Source organism: Bos mutus, chromosome 2, assembly GCF_027580195.1.
Source record: "Bos mutus isolate GX-2022 chromosome 2, NWIPB_WYAK_1.1, whole genome shotgun sequence".
NCBI lineage: Eukaryota > Metazoa > Chordata > Mammalia > Artiodactyla > Bovidae > Bos > Bos mutus.
The window spans coordinates 38809754-38824667 of NC_091618.1; positions in this window are offsets into that span (position 1 = coordinate 38809754).

Here is a 14914-nt window from a genome sequence, read left to right on the forward strand (position 1 = left end):
AGCTCCCTTTTCATACTTTCACTTTTGTAAGCCTATCTCCACATTGGGTATTTTATTTGGCATTAACTACTAATATCAGTGAAAACAAAATGGGTTACATTAAACATTTGTTAACTGAATTTGCTGTCACCCCACAATGGAAGAAAGAACTGCTCTTAGACTATTTTGATTTTTTGCATCTGCTTTGTTTTCATGAGGCCATTTTCTGCCTTTAAAGGTCACTGATGATTCACTGATTCAGAATTCTACACGTGCCAGAATTTATTTATTGCCACATGTAGGTAGGAGAGTCATTCCTGACATGTCTTCACAGATACAATGACATTCTAAAAATAATTTAGCAAAAGCTTAGCATCAAAATGCTACTTCAAAAAAGCATTTTTATCATTTGTTCCACTCGTGTTCAATAAACAGAAAGGAATAAGATAAAACAGAGAAAGGAGGAAATAGGCTACCACGTGAAGGAACTTGCCATCATGTTACCCACCAAAATAACTCTCCCACTCATACACGTACACAACACACACACACACACACTCCCCAAGTACACACTTCCCGGGGGCTCCAGCACTCCTGTTCTCTCACACTCTTTAAGAATGACAATTAAAGACACAGTCATGGTAAAATAATAAAAAAACACACCAATTTTCTCTGACAAAAATCTAATTAATAAAAAACCAAGTTCCCAAACAATTTTGAAGGGCTATAACATTCCGTATATACTCCACATGCCCTTAAATCAGGATATCTTATACACAGGTATGCCCACATCAGGATATTGGGAACAAAGAGAAAAATTAAACCTACTTCCCTTGAACATATTTCCTGTTCGGAAGCCCTCTTAGAAATTCTTAAGTATTTCAATATATCGATATAAAAGCATTCAGCAGAGAATAGTTGTTTTCTTTTCTTATCAATTAATTCCCACCTCATCACTGATGGGTAGGAAGAAGGTGAGGCAAAGGGCATGACAACATCATTGCCAGAGCACATGTGTCTGACACTTACGAGCAGAGCTGGTTTGAGGTTATCGAAGGCCTCTGTAATCTCCTGAGCCATCAGTGTGATTGTAAAACCCGTCTTCCTACCATGCCTAAGAGAAACTTTAAACTGGGATGACTATGACACTTTTTCTGAAATGTATGGATTGCCTGAAAAGATATTTTATTGATTCTACTTTGCTTCCAAATAAAGTATAACAAGGAGAAAATAAAGTGTTGCAGGGAGAAAAGCACTGGTCACTGTTTATTTCCAGAGTTGTTCCCCAAATGGATTTCAAGAGCTCTAATCTGGACATGATATTGTCTCAAGGCTTTTTTTTTTTAAAGCTTCCTGTCCATCCTGTCCTCACTGACCTCACAGGTCCATAATAGCAGCTCTTGCCTAAGGTTCTGTGACTTTCAGGAAATGAGTTTATTTTGTCTTTTCGGCCTGTAGCTATTCTCTACTGGCATACCAGTCAACTACTCATTTAGAAATCATTTATTTTTATTTTGGCAATTATGACATCTGTTTTCTTGATCAGTGAAAAAGAAGCCTTCTTGGTGGTAAGAATATGATGCAGTAATATTTTTGAAAATATTTTGCTTATTTCAAGAAAATATGAGTTGACAACAACATTAAGGATCTGCAGCCCAAATGACTGCACCATCCCCCGAGCTGCAGCAATTGTCATCATATCTTCTGTAGCATTTAGAAAGGAAAAAGAGGTCAACATTCACTCGGATGGGAACATAGGCAAGGAGCACCTTCAAGGAGCAGCGTAGTTCATGGTTTGTCTATGAAAGTGTTAGTATTGTTACTGAAAGGCTGTGTGTGGGGGGTGCGGGGGAGCTGCTTGCCACTCAAAAGCCAATAAACAGGCCAGGTTGGCAGAAACGAAGTTTGCTTTATTTCAGATGCTGGCAACTGGTGCACGGGAGGGGGAAGGGGTGGGGAGTGGGAGGGTGGGGGGATGGGGGGGTTGGGTGTGGGGGGCAGGGTGACAGATATCTGTCCGAAGGCTGACACCCCACACACAACAGAGGGTGAGAGCTTTTACTGAGTGTGTGCGTGTGTGTGTGTGTGTGTGTGTGTGTGTAGTGGGGAGGGGGCTACATGCAGAAACAGCACAGTCATCTCTAACAGTCATCTTCAAACTGGTCATCAGTGGCCTGACCAGCATCATCTTAGTTGTTTTGCACGTGTGCTAAGTCACTTTGGTCATGTCGGACTCTTTGTAACCCCATGGATTGTAACCTCTCAGGCTCCTCTGTCCATGGGATTTTCCAGCAAGAATACTGGAGTGGGTTGCCATTTCCTTCTCCAGGGGATCTTCCCCACCCAGGGATTGAACTGAAGTCTCTTACATCTTCTGCATTGGCAGGCAGGTTCTTTACCACGGTGCCACCTGGGTAGCTTTAGGTAGAGTTAATCTTTAGTTCCAGGGTCCATTTGTTCCCATTTCTTTGTGGCTATTTCTTGGAACTGTGGCAGCTCATGTCCTGGGTACAGTCTGGTCATCATGTAGTTAACTTCTCCAACTGGAGATTTAGTATCTATAAGACAGTTCACAGATTATGGCTCAGAATATTATCTACAGCCCTTGAGAAAGAGCTAAAGGTCCTTGACTGTGTCTAACAACTACATTATTATTATTTAATCTCCTTTGTTTTCCTTTGTTTCAGCATTTCTGTCTTCTCTGATTAAACTTACTCTTTGGCTAAGGTTTTCTACAGACAAAAGGACATCGTGGGTCGGGGTGGGGTAGGGGGCCGGGAATATAGGGGTCCTGCTCTGTATCACTATGAAATTAAGAAATTTTCCAAGCCAACAATTGTTTTCCAAATACTCTGGCCACTATGCAATAAGCATGACTTGATGATTTTTTTAAGCAATCCAAATAATAACAAATCTCAAATAAAAAATAAACAAATCACAAACATTTAACACTAAAGCAGCTATTTCCTTGATTCATGTATCTGATTATCCATTCTAAAAATGGGTCTGGAGTTGCCAATGATACTGTTTTATGCTCACGAAAGAGATCATGGATTAAGAATTGTAGCTTTTTCCCTTGAGTGGAGTAAAGTTCAACAATTTAATTACAATGCCATTGCCTCAGCAGGGGTATCATGGTGTGATGAAAAAAGCAGTTCTAAAGAATTTTCTAAATTTATCTCTTGACTGTATTTCAGTTTGTTGTTGTTTAGTTGCTAAGTCAAGTCCAACTCTTTTTTGACATCCCATGGACTGTAGTCTGCCAGGCTTCTCTGTCCATGGGATTTCCTAGGAAAGAATATTGGAGTGGGTTGCCGTTGCCTCCTCCAGAGGATCTTCCCAAACCAGAGATCAAACTCACATCTCCTGCACTGGCAAGAGGATTATTTACCATTGAACCACTTGGGAAGCCCTTATTTAAGTTGTAGAAAGTCAAATATCTCTGCAATGATAATAAAATAAATGTTTACAAGTTCTCTTAAGGAAAAGCAATGGATTTGCTTATTCAAATTACTGTTGTTGGGGATGTTCGCAACAGGAAGCACTGCGTAGCTACTCACAGCCAAGTTCATACTCCTCTTATACATCACCTTGCATATTTATTTCTCCTGAAATAGAAGGAAACCAACATTGTTTACGTGTCAGCTGAGAAATTCAATCAAACAAGCCAAGTGACAACAGCAGCCACACCCACAAGGGCGCATGCTGCAAGGCTAGGGGATTACAGAGGTGTCCTAACACTTCCACCTGATGAGAAGAACTGACTCACTGGAAAAATCCCTGATGCTGGGGAAAGAGAAGTGGGCAGGCTTCCCTGGGTAGCTCAGAAGGTAAAGAATCTGCATGCCATGCAGGAGAACCAGATTTGATTCCTGGGTCAGGAAGATGCCCTGAAGAAAGGAACGGAAACCCACTCCAGTATTCTTTCCTGGACAACTCCATGGACAGAGGAGCCTGGCTGGCTACAGTCCATGGGGTCAAAAAGAGTTGGACACAACTGAGCGACTAACATTTTTTATTTTCACTTTCAGAGAAGGGGGCGACAGAGGATGAGATGGTTGGATGGCATCACCGACTCAATGAAAATGCATTTGAGCAAACCCTGGGAGATGGTGAAGGACAGGGAAGCCCATTGTGATACAATCCACGGGGTCACAAAGAGTCTGACTGGACTGAGTGACTGACTGAACAACACTTCTTTCATCCTCTTTGGGATCCCCAGGCGGCGCTAGTGGTAGAGTGCCAGTGCAGGAGACAGAAGAAGGTGGGGTTTGATCCCGGGGTCGGGAAGATCCCCTGGAAAAGGAAATGACAACCCACTCCAGTGTTCTTGTCTGGAGAATCCCATGGACAGAGAAGCCTGGCGGCTATAATCCATAGGGTCGCACAGAGTCAGACGCAACTGAAGGGACTTAGCACACATCCTCTTTGGCTTCCTCAGAGCTGTTCCCAGTATGGCCACTAGGAGGAGCTAGCTGTTCTCAGCTTTGCTTAAAACTCTGAAGTGAAGGATTCCCTGGTAGCTCAGCTGGTAAAGAATCCACCTGCAATGCAGGAGACCTGGGTTCGATCCCTAGGTTAGGAAGATCCCCCGGAGAAGGGAAAGGCTACCCACTCCAGTATTCTGGCCAGGAGAATTCCATGGACTGTACAGCCTGTGGGGTCACAAGAAGTCAGACACGACTGAGAGGCTGAAGTGAAGTGAAAGTCACTCTGTCCTGTCTGGCTCTTTGTAACCCATGGACTATATATAGCCCACAAGGCTCCTCTGTCCATGGGATTTCCCAGGCAAGAATACTGGAGTGGGCTGCTGTTTCCTTCTCCAAGCTTTGCTTAAAACTCTTCAGTGGCTAGCTTCTCATTTTCTTTAGAATGAAGATCGGGTTCTTTCAAAGAGCTGCTAGTTATCTGCAGGTCAGGCTCCCACTGTCTTCATAGCTTACTGCAGCCTTCTCAATTCTCTGCTTTGTAGGTTCTAGTCACTTGCCCTCTTTCAGCATATTGACCTTGTGGCCCTCCTGCCGCAGGATTGTTGTCCATACATCTGTCCAGTCCTTGGGCACCCCTATATGGAACATTCCCCAATCAATCTTGTTCCTCTGTTTATTTGTTTGATCTCAATAACATTGTTTCTCAGGGAGCCCACTGTGACATCCCAGTCCAGATCAGTCTTTAGTGTTAAGCTGTCAGAGAATGACCAGTCTCTCCTTTCTAACACTCATTTCAGGTATGATATATGTATGCTTGTTGTTATTTGATAAATTCTCTGCCCCTCAATAAGTATGTAAATGCTATGAATCCCCATTATATGAGAGTGACTGACACATAAATGCCCCTACATAAATATTGGCTGAAAGAACATAGAAATTAATAATTGGCAAATATCACAACAAGACAGGTTTTCTCTAGATTTATACTACTCTGAGTTAACCAGTATTCCCTCCTGGTACAAAATGTTTCCTGGCAAAGGTAAGACTTTCCTCAGGAAGTTTCCAGCAAGACTTCAGTTAGAAGAGCAATCGAGTTAATAAGTGAATTCCATAAATTCATGAAATTATCAGCCTAGAACACAGCCATATATTTCAGAGAAGCTAGAAGAAAGGTATTTTGTTCTTATCCATTACATGTATAATATAAATTCAGAAATTTTACAACTTCTCTTCCCATAGATATTAATATAACATTTTAAATTACCTCATTTAGAGACTAAAAGATTCCATAATTTCAGAGACCCCGGAGGCAAAGATATTGTTCATCTGTGCTGCAAGAGAAGAAAATAGGAGAGGAGATTCTTGGCCAAATTTTATGACACTTTCACTGCAGCTTTTGTTCGCCTCTCTCAAGTCTACACCCTGAGAGGGGATGTTTGTTTCAGGGTTCCTGCTACCTGGGGATACTTGCACATTCCTTTTATAGTTTCGGTCACCATGGGCTCCATCCTCTCCCATCATCACACACAGGCCTCCAGGTTAACTACTCTGAATTCTTCTCGCCCGCATCTAGCTGCACCTGGGATTGCCCACCAGCCCCAATCTGCCTGGAGTCTCCATCTGTCTTTTGATTTTGGTCTGGTTGGTTGACCTGCAACTTCAGATCTCAGATAGGTGGAAGAAAAAATCACAACCTCTGAGGTTGTTAAGAATTTTTGTTTGTTTGTTTTATAAGGATGGAAATGACGTTCTTTTTTGTTCTCTGTTTTCCCATGTGGACACTGGGATTCAATAATTAATGTCTGAGTGCAAAATAAAACTAATTCCAGGAAAATCACTAGTGTTACACTACTAGTTTTTATATATTACTCTGATTGATTCGCTTATATTTTGTTGAGCATTTTTGGTGTCAATATTCCTGAGGGATGTCGGTTTATGTTTTGCTTCCCTAGAAATGGTCTTTATTGATTTGGTCACAGATTTGTGCTGCTCTTATAAAATGTACAAAGGGGATTTCTCTTCTTCTATATTTTGAATGAGTTGTAATTTGGGTACTTATACTTCAAAAGTTTTATAGATTTCACCAGCAAAGCAATCTAGGCCTAAAGTTTTCTTTGTGGGAAGATTTCTAATTATAATTCAATTTCTTTCTAGATACCAGAATTATTGTGTCAGTTTTGGTAACTGTATCTCACATTCTGGGTTTCCTTGGTGCCCCAGGATCTTTGCTTTCAAGTATTGGCTAAATTCCAAACAGGTGGGGGGTTTTGGGGAGTGGATTTTCCCCTAAATTTTTAATTGTTCTCAGTGGGAAAATTGGTCTTAACAAGATAGCTAACTGTTGCTGGAATTTCAAAAGCAGAAAATTTTAATATGTTAAACTCCAATACTTTGGCCACCTGATGCAAAGAGCTGACTCATTTGAAAAGACCCTGATGCTGGGAAAGATTGAGGGCAGGAGGAGAAGGGGATGACAGAAGATGAGATGGTTGGATGGCCTCAGTGACTCAATGGATATGGGTTTGGATGGACTCTGGGAGTTGATGGACAGGGAGGCCTGGTGTGCTGCGGTTCATGGGGTCGCAAAGAGTTGGACACGACTGAGCAACTGAACTGAACTGATATTCCAAGCACCATTGTGACATGTGTGTGTGTGTGTGTGTGTGTGTGTGTGTGTGTGTGTTAAAAGATTCATTCAGAGATAAATTAAAAGATTCATTCAGGGGAATCCCTAGAGGTCCAGTGGTTAGGATTCTGTCATTTCACTGCCTAGATCAAGGGTTCTATTCCTGGTTGGAGAACTAAGATTCCACAGGGTACGTGGTGTTTTAAAAAACATAAATAGAAATAAAAAGACATTCAATATTAAAGTTCTAGATATGCACACAAAAGATTAAGATGATTCTATTATACTTCTGTCCCATATATGGTGAAATGTCAGGGTTTGTAAGTGTTGTGCTGAAAGCTGCATGAACACCAAGGAAGTCTGTTGTCAGCCTTGTTTACATCTTCTGTCACCTGTTCCTGGGAACCTGGAGGATTTCTAAATTTGGCTGAAAGTGCCAGTTAACACTTGTAGGATATTTGGTATTCAGTAGTTGAGGTGGAAATCTAATTACATAATTTTCCAGGAAATTCAGAAATAGAATAAACTCACTGAAAACTACCAGAATGTGAATAGTCCACACTACGATTTATCCAGACATAATGAGAACCATTTTAGCTTGCTTGGAAACTGAACATATACTTTGATGGAGCTGTTGTCTGGAAGAAATCTTGTAACAGAGAATAGGGCAATTAGCTAAATGCACATGGATATATTAACCTTCAACTATAACAGTAAAAATAGCCATCAACATTTATCACTTAGATAAAAAGGATCTTTTGTTTTCATATATTAAGTTATTTCATGAATAATTTATAGATGTAAGAATAAAGGGATAGTGAAACCAACTTCCCTGGAAATTGTAATAATTAATCATAACATCCAAAGTTTTATTCTATATCATCTTGATTTTAACAACATGACTTCAATCCAATTAATGCTTATCAATTAGAATACATCCATCTTATAAAATTTACTTCAGATTTCAAATGTATTTCTGATAGCTTTTAGGTTACATTCACTTTAAATTATTGTCCCTAAATATGCATCATCCAAATTTAACACTTATGAAATTGTTGATACCTCATAATTTTGTTGAAGAGATGATAGTTTTGCTTCATAATTATTAATACAAAATATTTTCATTTTCGGATTTAGAAATCCTAGTTAGAATGGTTAATATTTTTGTTGTTATCTTTTAAAATTTATTTTTTAAATTGAAGATTAATTGCTTTATGGAATTGGAAATGTTAATATATATATATTTTTAAGTCTATACCTTTAATTTCCTTCCAAACACATTTGTATCATACCTGCCTGTAGTATTTGTCTACCTACAAACAGTTTCCAGTAAAGTTTGGTGCACAAAAACAAATAAACAATAAACAAATAAACAAAAGAATAAAGAGTATTGTCACACATTTCTTTAGCAAATTGGGATGATCCAGTTCTTTGCCACAAAACACTGGAAGATGACCTGGGTTATGTTTTCCTTTTGTGCTCAGAAATGTTTTGCTTATCCATCACTTCTGGACTTGAAAAAGTTTGGGTGTAAGAGTTGGCCTGTGCATCGGGGAGAAATGCCCCTGTTCCGATACCCTGGCCATGCTCAGTTGTGTCTGACAACAGCCTGGGGGAAAGTGTGGCCTTGATGTGACCATTTTAATGGCTCTAAAGGCATGGCTAATGGATGTTGTTAGTCAGCTCTGTACCCTGTTGAATATCCTAGATAGGAGAACTAGGTGGCCCAACTCTGTGATCACCGTGGACAGGGGACCAGGTTTATGATTATTTTTGCATCCCCGATAACTTTTTATTGAATGCCACAAAATGTTTATGAAAAATTGTAGAGATAAACTGAGGCTATGGGTATTATCTTCCTTCAAATATAATTTCCTTTTGTTTCTGAAGACCAAGTAGGATAAAGGTAGGGACAAATCAACTTAACCCAAATGATGATTGAAGGGAGTTGAGCATGAACTTCAGTCCGGTCTTCAGCTGGTCTATTTCGGTTTTTCAGTTATTCTTAGCACGCAACCCGTTGGTTGTCCCTACTTAAAGCCTGGCATTTACCATGGCACCTCCTACTTAGCAATTTTGGACCTCCTAGTTTTTCCACCAGTCCCATAAGTCTGCTAACGTTGTCTTTACCTCCTCCATCTCTCAATTGCTAATTTCACAGCAAGAAATTCCTCAAGAAGAAAAGAAGTGCTGAGTACTGCACTTACTCTCTGGGTTTCCTTTCACTGTAGGATTTTTGGCCCCACATGGTTTCCCTTGACTTTAAACATTTCCTTTGAGGTTTTGTCCTAGATTTTGTAATTGTTCTTGATTGGAAAAATTGATCTTAAACAGGCTAACTATTTCTGAAACATTATGCTACATTGTTATGGTATTAAATCTGCTAATATTTATGTCAGAATGTATATATGTATTTATACATAAATATATATGTTATAGGGGCTTCCCTGGTGGCTCAGATAGTAAAGCGCCTGCCTGCAATTCGGGAACCCGGGTTCGATCCCTTGGTCAGGAAGATCCCCTGGAGAAGGAAATGGCAATCCACTCCAGCACTCTTGCCTGGAAAATCCATGGACGGAGGAGCCTGGAGAGTTACAGTCCATGGGGTCGCTCAGTCGACTTCACTTTCCCTTTTCACTTTCATGCATTGGAGAAGGCAATGGCAACCCACTTCAGTGTTCTTGCCTGGAGAATCCCAGGGATGGCAGAGTCTGGTGGGCTGCGGTCTATGGGGTCGCACAGAGTCGGACACGACTGACGCGACTTAGCAGCAGCAGCATATACAGAATACATATGCCAAGTGTGTGTATGTGTCTTGTTCATTGTTCAGTCACTGAGTTGTGTCCACTTTTTGCAAACCCATGGATTGCAGCATGCCATGCTTCCCTGTTCTTTACTAACTCCCAGAGTTTGCTCAAATTGGTGTCCATTGAGTTGGTGATGCTTAATCATCTCATCCTCTGTTGTCCCCTTCTCCTCATGCCCTCAGTCTTTCCCAGCATCAAGATCATTTCCAGTGAGTTGGCTCTTCACATCAGGTGGCCAAAGTTTTGGAGCTTCAGCTTCAGCATCAGTCCTTCCAATGAATATTCAGGGTTTATTTCCTTTAGAATTGACTGATTTAATCTCCTTGCTGTCCAAGGGACTCTCAAGTATATGTGTATACTTGACAATAGCACATATGTTGCATATATACTCTACGTAGAAAGAATAATATATTAAGTATACACACACGCGCACACACACACTTGGTTTATAATCTACATGCTTGCTTTATAATCTTTCATTTTGTAATTTCTTTGTCAGATTCTGGTATTCATTTATATACTATTTAAATTTCTATACTACACCATTTGCACATTTTTTCTCTTTTGTAAACAAGGTAAATACAATGACACTGAATCATGGATTGGCCAAAAAGTTCATTTGGATTTTTCCACAGGATCTTACGGAAAAATCCAAATGAACTTTTGGCCAACCTGGAACTTAAAATCTTTCCTTTTTTCATCCATATCCCATTTCATTTGCTTTTGCTTCCCTTGCTGTATCCCATCACCTCTTAATTTCATCCAGTTTTCATCCATGCCATGTTATCCCCTCACCTTAGTATTATTGTACTCTTTAACTTTTTCCATATCTGAAAAATTGTGTACTCTTTTGAAGATGCTAAAGAATAGTGTAAACTGTCTTCTGGTTTTAACATTTTCAGTCTCCTTTTCACATCCTAACTTTCTCTCCTTTCCCATATGTATTTCCTTTTGTATTGTTTTTCTTCCTTTACTCATTCTCTAGCACGATAATACTCGATTCTGGTGTTGACCAAAAGATAAGGTAAACAAATATCATTCTGATGTATTTATTTTGTATCCAACTTGAATAGCATTTTTAGATGTAAGAGAGTGTATGTTAGTTTCCATAGCTCTCAGTAAAATTATCCATTTTAGCTGTTAGCTCCACTTAGTGTATTTCTCCCTGATTCCTATTTTAATTCTTTGGTATTCTGTTTCTAAAATCTAATTCTTAGCTAAATTGGTATCAATCAACATTATTTCTTCATTTTTTAGCCATAAAAAAAATCACAATATTCTTCATCACTACTTTTCTTAACTGAAGCTTAGGGCTAATTTGAATTCTGAGTACAGAATAAATCAGTCTTTGTTGGTTCTAAATTGGTTCACCCACTAATATTGCTTAGATTTATTTTCCTTTTTCTCCCCTTGAAGACTTCCCTTTATATAATTCTCATTCTTAGAATAATTCTAGAAAGCAATTGTTAGGACATTGGCTTTGACTATGAAAAATAACATACTCAGCGGAATTCAAGGGAAAAGTAATTTCTTTTACTGAAAGACTCATGTGGTGAGTAATCATTCTAACATTGATCATTTTGAGCCCTGTTTTTAAAATACGTTTTAATTTTAGAATAGTTTTAGATTTCCAGAAAGGTTGTGATATAATACAGACAAGTCTATCCACTGTGCAGCATACCAAGTTTCTCTTATTATTAACAGCTTACATTAGTATTGTACATTTGCCACAATTACTGAAGTAAGTGTTTGACTCTCATCACCCATTAGGTAATATCAATACATTGTGTGTGCGTTCAGTTGTGTCCAACTCTTTGCAACCCTATGGACTGTAGCTTCCCGGCTCCTCTAGCCATAGGCTTTTCCAGGCAAGAATATAGAAGTGAGTTGCTATTTCCTTCTCCAATTAATGTGTAATAACTAAAGCCCAGACCTTATTCAGATTTTCTTAATTTATATCCATCCATTTTCTATTCCAAGATCCCATTCAGGATACTATATTACAATTAGTCTTCATATCTCCTTGGCTTCCTCTTGGCTATTACAGTTCCTCAGACTTTCCTTTTGGTTGAAGACCTCAACAGTTCTAACGAATACTGGCTAGGTGTTATATAGATTGTCCCTCAACTGGGAATTCATATCGTTAAATTGGATTTGTAGGTTTTCTGAAGGAAGACCACAGAGATATCATCAACCCAAGGGTACACATAATTAACATGGCTTACCACTTTTCATGATAACCTTGAGCCTCTGCTGAGGCAGTGCTCACCAGCATTCTCTACTATAATGTTACTCTTTCTTTATTTCTTCCTTTCCATGCTAGAAATTTTGGAAGGACATCACTAAGTGTAACCAACCCTTAGGCAGTAGGGAATTGTGCTCATCTCCTTGAGGCTGAAGTATCTACATGGATTATCTAAAATACTTTTGTATAGGAGATTTGTCTAATTTTCTCAATTTGTTATTTATTCAATCATTTATGTGGAGAAGGCAATGGCAACCCACTCCAGTACTCTTGCCTGGAAAATCCCATGGATGGAAGAGCCTAGTAGGCTGCAGTCCATGGGGTCGCAAAGAGTTGGACATCACTAAGTGACTTCACTTTCACTTTTCACTTTCATGCATTGGAGAAGGAAATGGTAACCCACTCCAGTGTTCTTGCATGGAGAATCCCAGGGATGGAGGAGCCTGGTGGGCTGCAGTCTATGGGGTCGCACAGAGTCGGACACGACTGAAGTGGCTTAGCAGCAGCAGCAGCAATCATGTATGTCAAAGGGAACTCATGGATATTTACTTTATATGCTGGATTATAATTCAATACTATTTTATATATTTTGTTGCTTGAACTGTTCTAACTTTGGCCATTGGATGTCTTTCAGGTAGCTCCTGAGTCCATTTGACATACCATCTGTATTGTGCTTTTTCTATTTTAAAGCACCTCATTTCTTTTCAGGATAGAAGATATTCTTGGATTGTCTTGCATATTCCTTATCTTGCCTTTTTGTTCTTGTTGTTCAGTCGCAAAGTAACGTCTGACTTTACGACCCCATGGACTGCAGCATGCCAGGCTTCCCTGTCCTTCACTATCTCCCAGAATTTGCTCAAACTCATATCCATTTGATGCTATTTAACCATCTCATCCTCTGCCACCTCCTTCTTTTCCTGCCCTCAATCTTTTCCAGCATCAGGGCCTTTTCCAGTGTGTCAGCTCTTCATATCAGGTGGCCAAAGTATTGGAGCTTCAGCATCAGTCCTTCCAATGAATATTCAGGGCTAAGTTCCTTTAGGATTGACTGGTTTGATCTCCTTGCTGTCCAAGAGACTCTTAAGATTCTTCTCCACCACTACAATTCGAAAGCATCAATTCTTCAGCACCCAGCCTTCTTTATGGTCCAACTCTCCCATCCATACATGACTACTGGAAAAACTATAGTTTTGACTATATGGACCTTTGTCAGCAAAGTGACATCTCTGTTTTTTATTACACTGTTTAGGTTTGTAATAGCTTTTCTTTCAAGGAGCCAGCATCTTTTATTTTCATGGCTGCAATCACTGTCCATAGTGATTTTAGAGCCCAAGAAAACAAAATCTGCCACTGTTTCCACTCTTTCCCCATCTATGTGCCATGAAGTGATGGGACCGGATGCCATGATCATAGTTTTTTGAATGTTGAGTTTTAAGCCAGCTTTTACACTCTCCTCTTTTACCTGCATCAAGAGGCTCTTTAGTTTCTCTTCACTTCCTGCCATCAAAGTGGTGTTATCTGCATATATGAGGTTGTTGATATTTCTCCTGGCAATCTTGATTCCAGTTTGTTATTCATCCAGCCCAGCATTTCACATGATGTACTCTGCATGCTGCTAAGTCGCTTCAGTCGTGTCCGACTCTGTGCGACCCCATAGACGGCAGTCCACCGGGCTCCCCCGTCCCTGGGATTCTCCAGGCAAGAATACCGGAGTGGGTTGCCATTTCCTTCTCCAATGCATGAAAGTGAAAAGTGAAAGTGAAGTCGCTCAGTCGTGTCCGACTCCTAGCGACCCCATGGACTGCAGCCTACCAGGCTCCTCTGTCCATGGGATTTTCCAGGCAAGAGTACTGGAGTGGGGTACCATTGCCTTCTCCGCATAGAAGTTAAATAAGCAGTGTGACAATATATAGCCTTGACGTACTCCTTTCCTAATATGGAACCAGTCTGTTGTTTCATGTCAGGTTCTAACTGTTGCTTCTTCACCTGCGTATAGGTTTCTCAGACAACAGGTAAGATTGTTTGGTAATCCCATTTCTTTAAGAATTTTCCACAGTTTTTTTGTGATCCACACAGTCAAAGGCTTTAGCGTAATCAATGAAACAGAAGTAGATGTGTTTTTTTAAATTCTCTTGCTTTTTCTATGATCCAGCAGTTATTGACAATTTGATCTCTGGTTCCTCTGCCTTTTCTAAATCAATCTTGTACATCTGGAAGTTCTCAATTCACAACTGCTAAAGCCTAGCTTGAAGGATTTTGAGCATTACCTTGCTAGCACATGAAATGAGCACAATTGTTTGAACATTCTTTGGCATTGCCCTTCTTTGGAATTGAAATGAAAACTGACCTTTTCCAGTCCTGTGACCACTGCTGAGTTTTCCAAATTTGCTGGCATACTGAGTGCAGCACTTTCACAGCATCATCTTTTAAGATTTAAAATAGCTTGGCTGGAATTCCATCACCTCCACTAACTTTGTCCAAAGTATGTTTCCTAAGGCCCTCTTGTCTTCACACTCCAGGATGTCTGGTTCTAGGTGAGTGACCATACCATCATCTATTTCTAAAATAAATGTTGGTTCATTTGATTGGAAAATGCTGTTAGAAACCAAGATCTGAATGCTAGATGCACTCATTGTACTGTGTATTTTTATTTCTCAGCCAATCAGCTGACATTAAAAGACAACATATATTTCCATACTATCCCCTATATAAATACATATTAGTAGCTCTAAATATTTCTAGATAAATATTCACCTGTATCTGTATTATGCTGAATATGTGTTCATATCGGCATTTCCAAAAATTAAATACAATGAAGTTATATAGT